The sequence below is a fragment of the Prionailurus viverrinus genome, chromosome D2 (genome assembly GCF_022837055.1).
Source record: "Prionailurus viverrinus isolate Anna chromosome D2, UM_Priviv_1.0, whole genome shotgun sequence".
In the NCBI taxonomy this organism is placed as follows: Eukaryota; Metazoa; Chordata; class Mammalia; order Carnivora; family Felidae; genus Prionailurus; species Prionailurus viverrinus.
The window spans coordinates 61,021,162-61,031,834 of record NC_062571.1 but is presented as its reverse complement, the minus strand read 5'-3'; the positions used below and the strand labels follow the sequence as shown (position 1 = coordinate 61,031,834).

General features: G+C 42.6%; 1 protein-coding gene across 2 annotated transcripts in view; it reads left to right on the top strand.

The window, feature by feature from the left end:
* ARMH3 (armadillo like helical domain containing 3) overlaps positions 1-10,673 on the top strand; it is a 176,520-nt gene continuing 165,847 nt past the window's right edge. The window contains exon 1 of one of the 2 annotated variants that reach the window (XM_047825888.1): positions 1-103. The gene's annotated coding sequence lies outside the window, so the exon portion shown is untranslated. Of the gene's footprint in view, positions 104-206; positions 226-10,673 lie in introns of those variants that run through there. The other variant, XM_047825890.1, reaches the window with a different exon arrangement.

Below are 10,673 nucleotides of genomic sequence, written 5' to 3'. Positions count from 1 at the left end.
TCGGGAGCGCGTCCGTGAGCCGAGAGTAACAGCGGCGTCGGTGGCGTCGGGAGCGAGCGGGTCCGGGAGCGGCGCGGGTGGTGGAGGAGGAGCCCGGGGCTCGGTAAGCGGCGCCGGCCCGGGCCGGTCCCCGGACCTGACCAACTCCTGCAGCTCCTGTCGGACTAGGCCTTGGCCCCGAGGCGGCTCTGGGGGCGGGGCCTGCGCTCGCCTTGGGGGACGAAGGTGGTGGCGGGGGGCGGGTGGGAGGGGGAGGGCAGCTGCTGAGGCGGGCCGAGTTTGCGTGCGGCTAGGAGGCTGGGCCCGGGCGGCGGAGGGGGCTGGAAGCGGCTCGCTCCTCCAGCGGCTGGTCCCTCGGACCTTCCGGTGCCGGTCACGGCCCTCCCACTCCCTGCTGGGTCCTCCTAGCTGCTGAGATGCTGACCTTTGACCCGAGCGTGGGGCTGATCCTGCCGCCTCAAGCTGCCTCCAGAGCCTCTTCCACTCAGCTTGTCCCCACTCGAGGGAGGCCTTCTCCCCAGCCCAGCCTGGCCCTGGGATGAGGGCCCTTGGACAGGACCTCTGAGAAGGGTTAGAGGCAGGCCCGGTTGTCCTGGAAGGCCCCTCATCCTGCCCCTTTTTTCAGTCTCTGACGGGCTGCAGTCCATCTTACACCCAGAATCAATGAAGCGACCGTGTTTTCTCAGGGTTACTTGGTGCAAGCCTGGGAGATGAACCTGTTCCCAGGCAGGCGTGGGGAAGAAATAAATAGAGGAAAAGAAGGAGGTTCTCTGAGGAAGGAGAGCTATCAGAAGCCAGGGAATGCTGCCTTTGGAGACTGGGGAAGTGCGAACTTGGGCCAGACTGAAAAATGTTTCTGGATCATCAGACCTTCCCCATTTCTTTCTCTCCAGAAAAAGTTTTGAGCTTAGTGAGGACGGTTTCTTTGCTATTCTGACTTCCTAGTGACTTTGTAAACCAGGACAAGTATGGTTTGTGTTCCTGTCTTAAGCACAAGTTAATGGAATTATTTTGGGTGTGTCTTCAGCTGGATTTGTGTGCACAGTACTTTCCTAGGGGAAAGCTTTTGGGATATCAAGTCTATCAGTCTAGGGAAAGGTGGATCCTTCTTGTTAGGATTGTAAAGGGGGGATTCCCACTCTTCTTAGTCAATTGGGAAGCGTTTGTGACTTTTTTTTTTTTTTTTTAAAGTAGGCTCCAGGCCCAGCTCAGAGCCAAAGCTGGGGCTTGAACTCAGGACCCTGAGATTGACACCTGAGCTGAAATCAAGAGTCTGACCCTTAACTATCTGAGCCACCCAGGTGCCCCAAGACTATTTCATTGGATGTTTAGGCATTATAATTCACTCATTCGTTCAACATTTGTGTTAATAGAATTTTTAAAAACCCTTGAAAACTCAAAGCAGTTGTGACAGTTGGAATCTCACATAGAGTCAAGTTCAGAAATCATAAAACTTGGGGAAAACAGCCAATCACAAATTGGTCCAGGATATATGAAGGTGAACTGTTTATTCAACACACATTTATTGAGTAGATACTATGTAACTGGCCCTGTGGTTAGAAATAGGAATATCTTTTCTCAAGGACATCAGAGAAACATTCATATGAAAATTATAGTGCACTGTTACATATCCATATAAAGAAATTTATACAGTGTGAAGGGAATATTGCCATTGTGTGGGAGAGTCAAGGATATTTTTGCAAGGAGGAGTTACTTTAGTTGGGTTTTGAAGGATGAGTAGGAGCTTGTACAAATAAGGTGTTCCAGTTCAAGAGCACAGCATGCACAAAGGCATGGTGAAAGTGTGACGACAAGAAATAACATGATGTTTAAGTATTAGAAATTTGTCCTAAGCAGGATGTTTGGTGGGGAACTTGCCATGAGGTAAGACTGAAAGGAGAGTTGGGAGCCATTGGAGTTATTTATGTTAGGGAGTGACAGATGTATGAATTAAAGTAATGAGAAATGTGTCAGCGAACTAGTTACCTAGAGTCTGAATAACGTGTGGCATTGGGAACGAAGAGGAGAGGTATGGATTTTACAAATATTTCTGAGACATGCAACATAACTTAGTGACTAGGGAGAGAGTCGGCTAAGGTTTGTAATTTGAGAGATTGGGTGAATGGGCATCTCACTGACCAGGATGTGGATTAGAAAAAGTAGAGCAAATTTTTAAGGGTTGGGGTGACTATGGAAACAGGTATAGGGGGGATATCTGGTTTGTTGAGATCAAGTTGTTTGTGGGGTGTGCACATGGAAGTGTTAGGAGACAGCTGGAAGTAAGGAGGCCTGGCGAGCTTAATATCTTGGCCATAGCTCTCTGTAGGTGAGGCCATATATGAAAAAATCCTGGGGAAAATGATGTCTGTTTTGTTTGTTGATAAGGAAGAATTGGAATCTGCACTTCTTCCATTCAGCAGTGAGCTTCTCAAGGCAGGTACCATAACTTAGTAATTTTGGGTCCCCTTTTTGTCTCATACTTTACCTGTGCCATTATAAGGTCTTGATAAATGTTAGTTATTAAGCCAGCAAGAAATCTGTTTACTTAGTAAGGTTGCAGTTACCTGTTGGGTTTTAAGAAGATTATGAGAGTCCGTCTTAGAATGTTCGTTTTGTACTTAGGTGGTATTCATGAGGCTTGTATGGTTGAACAGGAAAGGAAATGAAGAAGATATGAGTGACGTGCTGCTTGAGGAGGTTCAGGGCTTGAACAGGAGATGGACAGTATTAATTTACAGGAGGCTCCAGCTCATTGAGAAGAGGTTCTTACAATGAATTCTCATTCTGGGAGATGTCAGAAAAATGTGATTTTCAGTCAAAGTTTCCCGAAAGCCTGTCAGTGTGGAGTTGGGTCCTCCTTATGAAGGTGCAAGCGTGTTCCTTCTTGTATAAAATAATTTGAAAGGGAACCTGAGGTAGTCATGTTTATTTAAACCTCTTCATCTGTATTATTAGTTTGTGCAAGTAGGCAGACTCAGTAAATTCATTTGGGACCAGACTGAATTCTCTTCTGTGAAGCTACTTCACCTCTAGTGGATGCAGACAGTGGCTGATACCTAGAGTAAGGATTGGGAAATTCCTGTTTTTGCCATTTGCTGCTTAGTCTCAGGAAAGTCCCTGAATTACTTCTACTTTCCTTTTTCCTTTTCTTTTCTTTTAAACATTTTTTTAAATGTTCACTTATTTTTGAGGGAGAGACAGGGCGCAAGTGGGTGAGGGGCAGAGAAAGAGGGAAACACAGAATCTGAAGCAGGCTCCAGGCTCTGAGCTGTCAGCACAGAGCCCGATGTGGGGCTCGAACTCCCAAACTGCAAGATCATGACCTGAGCCGAAGTCAGATGCTCAACTGACTGAGCCACCCAGGCGCCCCCACTCCTGTATGTATGTATGTATGTATGTATGTATGTATGTATGTATGTATGTATTTTTGAGAGAGAGAGAGAGAGCGCGTGCTTGAGAGAGCACGCATGAGCAGGGGAGGGGCAGGAGAGAGGGAGACACAATCTGAAGTAGGCTTCAGGCTCCGAACTGTCAGCATAGAGCTCAGTGCGGGGCTTGAACTCACCAACGGTGAGATCATGACCTGAGCCGAAGTTGGTTGCTTAACTGACTGAGCCACCGGGGCGCCCCTATTTCTACTTTCAAGTGTAAGCTAAACACCCATTCTGAGGTGAGCCCTGTAGAGCACATGCAAGATGTGAATGCTGCCCCATAGTGGCTCATGTACCTACTGAATCAGGCTGGTTCTTTCCTAGTAGAAAATAGGGATGATGCTTGTCAGACAATGTCCTGACTTGACTGACTTTTCTTGGATAAGGTGGGAACGTTGATATTATGGATATCAGTTTGGAGTTTCCGCAGAACTTTAACTGAATCTGGATTTTGAGTGTTCCGTTAGTCAACACCTGATTTTTTGCACTACTGGGATATTCTGCTAGGACAAAGGACTACCAGAGAAGGATTTAGTGTCTTTACCACTTTCTATAGCTGTTTTACTTTGGCAAGTGAAATCTTCATTGTCAAATTATGGTAATTAAGTACCTACTACAATAGTACCTATCTACTTTAAAGGATTAAATAAAGTATATTTAAAGCACTGAGAACAGTGCCAACTATATAGTCAGTATTCAGTAGTGTTATTTATCATACATCACCTTGATTGGAAGGCTGTGCTCTGAAAGATTTGGAGGAATGAGTGATGAGTTCCCTCCCCAGGACTTCATAGAAGAAAAGTGATAGCTTGAGGGGATGGTGGCCTATCCTTTAGCTCTCCATGAAGAAATTCAAAGAGGTGGCTTCATGAGTGCAGACCTCACTCTGTTTTTATTTTGGAGATAAGAGAGACTTGGAGTGACTAGCACTAAAAATCCATTAAAATGGAAAGGCATTATATGCTTCAGAGACAGTCTGTGGGGTGGAATTGGGGGAACCAGTGTCCCATGCTATGAGAGAAGCTGTGGCGAGGAACCACGTGGAACAGTAGGATGTGAATCCAGCAAGTGAACTAAATCCTCGGTCCTTCAGAAAGAAAGAGGCATGTTAGGAACTGGTTTGAGAAGGTAAGGGTTGGAGTTTGAAGTAGAAATCCTCTACATTTTCTTAAATGTTTATAGTGCTAGTATTTACCTTTAAGGAGTGTGGTATGCCTTTCGGAAGAATTTAGGGAGCAGATAACTTCTGCCTAAGGATTAGACACACACACATATACATACGCATACACACACATGTATACCCATGCTTCTGGAGAAATTGTGGACTTTTAGGAGAGCAGGGCAGGAGACTATATTTCTGGTTTTATAAACATACTGCTTCTTGTGTATTGAGTGAATGGCCAGTGATCAGACAATGATAATATTTGACTCAGCTAGCCACAGCTTCTGGGGAGACAGGATTTTTATCTCCTTTACTTGAAGCATTTTAGATTACTGTAGTCAGTGTGTCTTGTAGTGATCTATCACAGATGGACAAACTGGGGCTGAGGTCCTAAGGGAGGGGATGCCATTGGTGAGTTAGTGTGGGGAGAATGAGCTGGGAGTAGATGAGGGCTGCTCCAGTGCCTTTTCTAGAGGTGACAAGTTTTATTCATCCTCTCAGAATGGTCCTATGTTTAGATGTTCCTTTCAAAGCATTTGATGAGTTTCAACGCTTTGATGAGTACTTCTCAAACTTCAGTGAGTATCAGAATTACTTGGGATAAAGTTTTTCAACCTTGTTAACTTTCACATACTGAGCCAGATAATTCTTTGTTGTGAGGACTGTCCAGTGCGTTGTAGAATGTTAGCTTGCCCCTACCTAGTAGATGATAGTAGTATCTCCTTTCCCAGTTGTGACAGACAAAAATGTTTCCAGTCATTAATTTCCCCTGGAAGGCAAAATTGCCACAGTTGAGAACCACTGACCTGGGGTGATTATTAAAAATGTAGACCCCTAGTGTCAACTGTACTAAAAAAAAAAAAAAAAAAAAAAATCTAGACCCCTAGTCCTTATCTTGAAAAGTCTGTTTCAGTAGTGGGAAAAGGGAGCTTAGGGATCTACATTTTCAGGAGGCACCTCAGGAGGTTCTGAAACAAGTGATCACAGCTCAGTGGTAGCAAAGTATAATCGTTCCTAAGCTGAGAGCTGTATAGATTTATACTTGACTTGCTCTGCATTTCATCTTTGTCTTACCTTACTGTATCTTTCCGTTCATTATCAAATTTTGGTGGAGAATTATCCTTAGAGCACTGACTAAGCTCAATTAAAATTTTATCAGGGCGCCTGGGTGGCTCATTCAGTTACGTGTCCCAACTTCAGCTCAGGTCATGATCTTGCAGCTTGTGAGTTTGAGCCCCGAATTGAGCTCTGTGCTGACAGCTCAGAGCCTGGAGCCTGCTACCAATTCTGTGCCTCCCTCTTTCTCTCTCTGCCCCTTTCCCACTTGTGCGCTCTCTCTCTCTCTCTCTCTCTCAAAAATAAACATTAAAAAAGTTATTATCAATTAAATCTTTTTGTGGATATTACTGAGTTTCAGCTGTTTTTTTTTTTTCTATTACCATATTGGATACATCTATCAACTTTACTAGACAGATTCCTTTCCAGTGTTTTCTTCCAAGTTTTTCTACCATTCCATTCATTTGTATGTCTTTTTCACTTTACCATTATCAATATTTATATACAATATTTATATATATATATGCATGTGTCAGACACATGCATATGTATCTTTTACTACTTATGGTGGCACTTCCTACCCATTGGCAAACTAGAGTGTTGAAACTCAAGATATCTGGACATCCTAAAGTTTGTTCATTGAGAACTGGCCTGGAACCTCATCTCAGTTTCTCTGCAGATCCTCAGCTTTGTTTATATGTAGGTTACACCACTTCTGCCCACTCCCCTGCCTTTTGAGAGACAGGGTAGCATAGTGTTTAAGAGCAGGGATTCTCACATGTGGCTGAGTTTGAGTCCCTACTCTCACACTGGCAAGTTTTTTTTTTTTTTTTTTTGTTATTTTGTTTGTTTGTTTGTTTTTGTAACCATTTTATGCTTTAGTTTTCTTATGGTAAAGTTCCAGGATCATAGGTCTGTGAGGATAAAACCAATTAATGTATACAAAGTGCTTATAACAGTGCCTGGTGCATAGTAAATGTTAAGCAAATGTTAATGTTTTGGTTGTTATTTTTGATTAGTGTCCTGAGTGTGCAAGTTGAGGTCCCTGCTAGTTCTAGTGTTTTGCATGGGTGCTGTTAATTTTCATATACGTATGATCGCACAGGCTTTTTAAAAAATTATTATATATTTATTTTTAAAAAATATTTATTTTTTAAAGTTTTTTAAAAATCTATTTTGAGAGAGAGAGAGAGAGTGCAAGTGCGTGGGGGAGGAGCAGAGAGAGAGAGAGAGAGAGAGAATTCCAAGCAGGCTCTGTGCTGTCAGTGCAGAGCCTAATGTGGGGCTCCATCCCACAATTGTGAGATCATGACCTGAACTAAAGTCAAGAGTTGGGGGCATTTAACTGACTGAGCCAGCCAGGGGCCCCCAGACGTTTTTTTTTTTTTAGCTCAAGGAATAGCTTACGTAATGGAAAGTGTACAACTTGATGATTTTCTTTCTTTTCTTTGTGTGACCTCCACTCTGATCAAGATAGAGCACATTTTCTGGGGCGCCTGGGTGGTGCAGTCGGTTGAGCGTCCGACTTCAGCCAGGTCACGATCTCGCGGTCCGTGAGTTGGAGCCCCACATCAGGCTCTGGGCTGATGGCTCAGAGCCTGGAGCCTGTTTCCGATTCTGTGTCTCCCTCTCTCTCTGCCCCTCCCCCGTTCATGCTCTGTCTCTCTCTGTCCCAAAAATAAATAAAAATGTTGAAAAAAAAAAAAAAGAGCACATTTTCAGCACCTGAGTAGGCTTCCTTGTGCCACTTCCTCCCACTCATCTCCCCACCAGAGGTAACCACTGTTCTGACCTCTGTCACCATGGATTAATTTTGCTGTCTTTGAACTTCATATAAATAGAATCATTTGTTTGTACTCTTTTCTTTCAGAGGTTTTTATTCAACATCTGTGAAAGCGATCAATATTTTTTCAGTAATTTGTTCTTTTAAATTTCTGGGTAGTACCCTGTTCTACAAATAAATTATAATCTTCCCATTCTGCTGATGGACATTTGAATTCTTTTTTATGTATGGAAAAAACTCACAAAAACACAAAATACCCACTTCAGAAACCTTTCAACATTTCAAAAAAGAAATGTTTATTATAATCTAGGCATTTTGGCTCTTCTGTTCCTCGAACACGCCAAGTATGTTCAAATCTTGGAGACTTTGCATTTGCCATTCCCTCTATGCCTTTCCCTCTAGCACTTTTGCCAAGACTTTCATGTGGCTGTTTCCTTCCTGTTATTTTGGTTCCAGCCCACATATTACTTGTCATAGAGGCCTTTAATCTCTCAGTCTAATGTAGTCCCCCTATATAGTTTGTCTTCAAGGTACTTATCACTTGTTTGTTATCTTTTCCCCACTCTAGAATGAAAACTCTGAAAGCAGAAATCTTGTCTGTCACGTTAACGTCTGTATCCCTAGTGCTTGGTACCAAAAAGGTGCTCAACAGATATTTGTGGAATGAATGAATGCCTGATCTGTGCATATGTTTTTTCTTTCTAGAAGATGGGCACATTGGTTTTTATTCATTTTTTTTCTCCTTTCCTTTTTCCTTTTCTCTCTCCTTTTTCTTTTCTTATGTACCGGTTGAAATGTTGTAGGACGTTTACCTCAGCATCTACCTATAGGTGGTGTTTTGGAGCTTCACTCACCAGTGAAGAGAGGGTGATACTTGCTAACAGTCCATTACCAGTATGAACCTAGAACCCCAGTCCATTAAATTTGGAAGCCTATAGAGAACTGTTCCATGGCCTCCCCCCGGCCCCCGGATTTATTGAATTGAGATATAATTGATACATTATTGAGATTATAATTAATATATAACATCGATATATAATTTTAAAGTGCACAATGTGATGATTGGATACACATATACATTGTGAAATGATTGCCATGATAAGGTTAATTAAAACATTCATGCATGAGGCACCTGGATGGCCCAGTCAGTTGAGCGTCTGACTTCAGCTCAGGTTGTGATTTCATGGCTCGTGAGTTCTAGCTCTGCGTTGGGCTCTGTGCTGCGAGCACAGAGCCTGGAGCCTGCTTCAGTTCCTGTGTCTCCATCTCTCTCTGCCCCTCTGCTGCTGCTGCTGCTGCTGCTCTCTCTCTCTCTCTCAAAACTAAATAAACATTAAAATTAAAAAAAAAACCACCATTCATCTATCATCTCACATAGGCATATTCATGTTGTTGCAAATGGCAGGATATCCTTCCTTTTTTGTAGCTGAATGATATTCCATTTTGTGTGTATACCACATTTTCTTTATCCATTCATTTATTGATAAGACTCTTAGGTTGTTTCCATAGCTTGACTATTGTGAATAATGCTGCAGTGAACATGGGGATGCCGGTATCTCTTTAATGAGACAGTGATTTCATTTCCTTTGGATATATACACAGAAGTGCGATTGCTGGATCATATCATAGTTTTATTTTTAATATTTTGAGGAACCTCTATACTGTTTTCTGTAGTGGCTGCACTGATTTACTTTCCCAACACTGTACAGAGGTTCCCTTTTCTGAACACACTTGCCAGTGCTGCTTTTTACAGATTGGCAAATTGAAGCCCAGGGAAGGAAAGGAAATTAAAGTTTATAGAATGAGTGTATAAGAATTGGGGCTAAAACTCAAGACGTTTTGCTGTTATTTAGTATTTTTTTTTAACTTTTTTTTAATGTTTATTTTTGAGAGAGAGAGAGTGTGACAGAATGGGAGTGGGGTAGAGTGCCTTTCTCTCAGGCAGAGAAAGAGGGAGACACGGAATCTGAAGCAGGCTCCAGGCTCCGAGCTGTCAGCACAGAGCCCGACGTGGGGCTCGAACTCACCAACTGCAAGATTATGACCAAGCTGAAGTTGGATGCCCATGCCCCAACCGACTGAGCCACCCAGGCGCCCCAAGCTGTTTTGCTTTTAGATTTTTTCCAGTTTTATTGAAAAATAACTGACATACATCAGTATAAAAGGCGTAACAGCATGATGGTTTAAAAAAAAATTTTTTTTTTTAATCTTTATTTATTTTTGAAAGAGAGACGGAATGTGAGCAGGGGAGGAGCAGGGAGAGAGAGGGAGACACAGAATCCAAAGCAGGCTCCAGGCTCCGGGCTCCGAGCTGTCAGTATAGAGCCCAACACGGGGCTCGAACTCATGAACTGTGAGATCATGACCTGAGCTGAAGTCAGACACTCAACCCTCAACCGACTGAGCCACCCAGGCACCCCTGTGGTTTTATTTACATATATTGTGAATTGATTACCTCGGGTTTCATTAGCCTCTGTCATCTCATGTAGATACAATACCAAGACTTTTGAAAGATTAACTCTGGAAACTCTCTGGAAATTAGAGTGAATTTCTTTTAAATTAATTTTCTGCTACTAGAGTTGGCATGTATTGTGCTCAAGAAGACAGCAAAGTCAATGAATAACTAACTTGCTTAGTGTAACTAGCATTTCTTGTGTATTAGGCATTGGCAGAGTTTGGCTTTAGGTTTTAAAATCTTGATATTTGGTTGTTTTACCCTGAAGGGATATGAAATGATGTGCATTTAAGACAGTCGTGGCTGGATTGCCTTAAGATAGAATTCTTAAAAAGTTGTATGACTTGAGTCTTTCAGAGAGAAGTTGTTCTGTGGGTCATGGGATTGGCAGTCCCTGAGGTTTAGTAATAAAAGACTTCATTGATATACCATTTACTGTTGGGTTGGGGGATTTGAAACCATTCCTAAGCTTGATGGTAAGTGAAATTAGGATTGATATGTTGCCTTATTCTTTTTTATATTTTGCCTATTATATCTTATTTCTGAGAAACTGTGTTAAAGCCTAAGATGGCATTTCTGTGGGATTACAGTGGCTTTGCTGTATTTACTGCTTCGCCAGAAGGATTTAAAAGCCCGGATCAACAGAGGTCATAGTGTAGTCGCAGAATGCTTTTTTTCCTTCCTCATGATGCCATAGCATTTTCTTTGTACTTTTACTCTGTTTCGCATGATTCGCCTAGTACTGTGGGGTTATCATGTGTCTGATGTGTCTGTCTCTGCCAATCG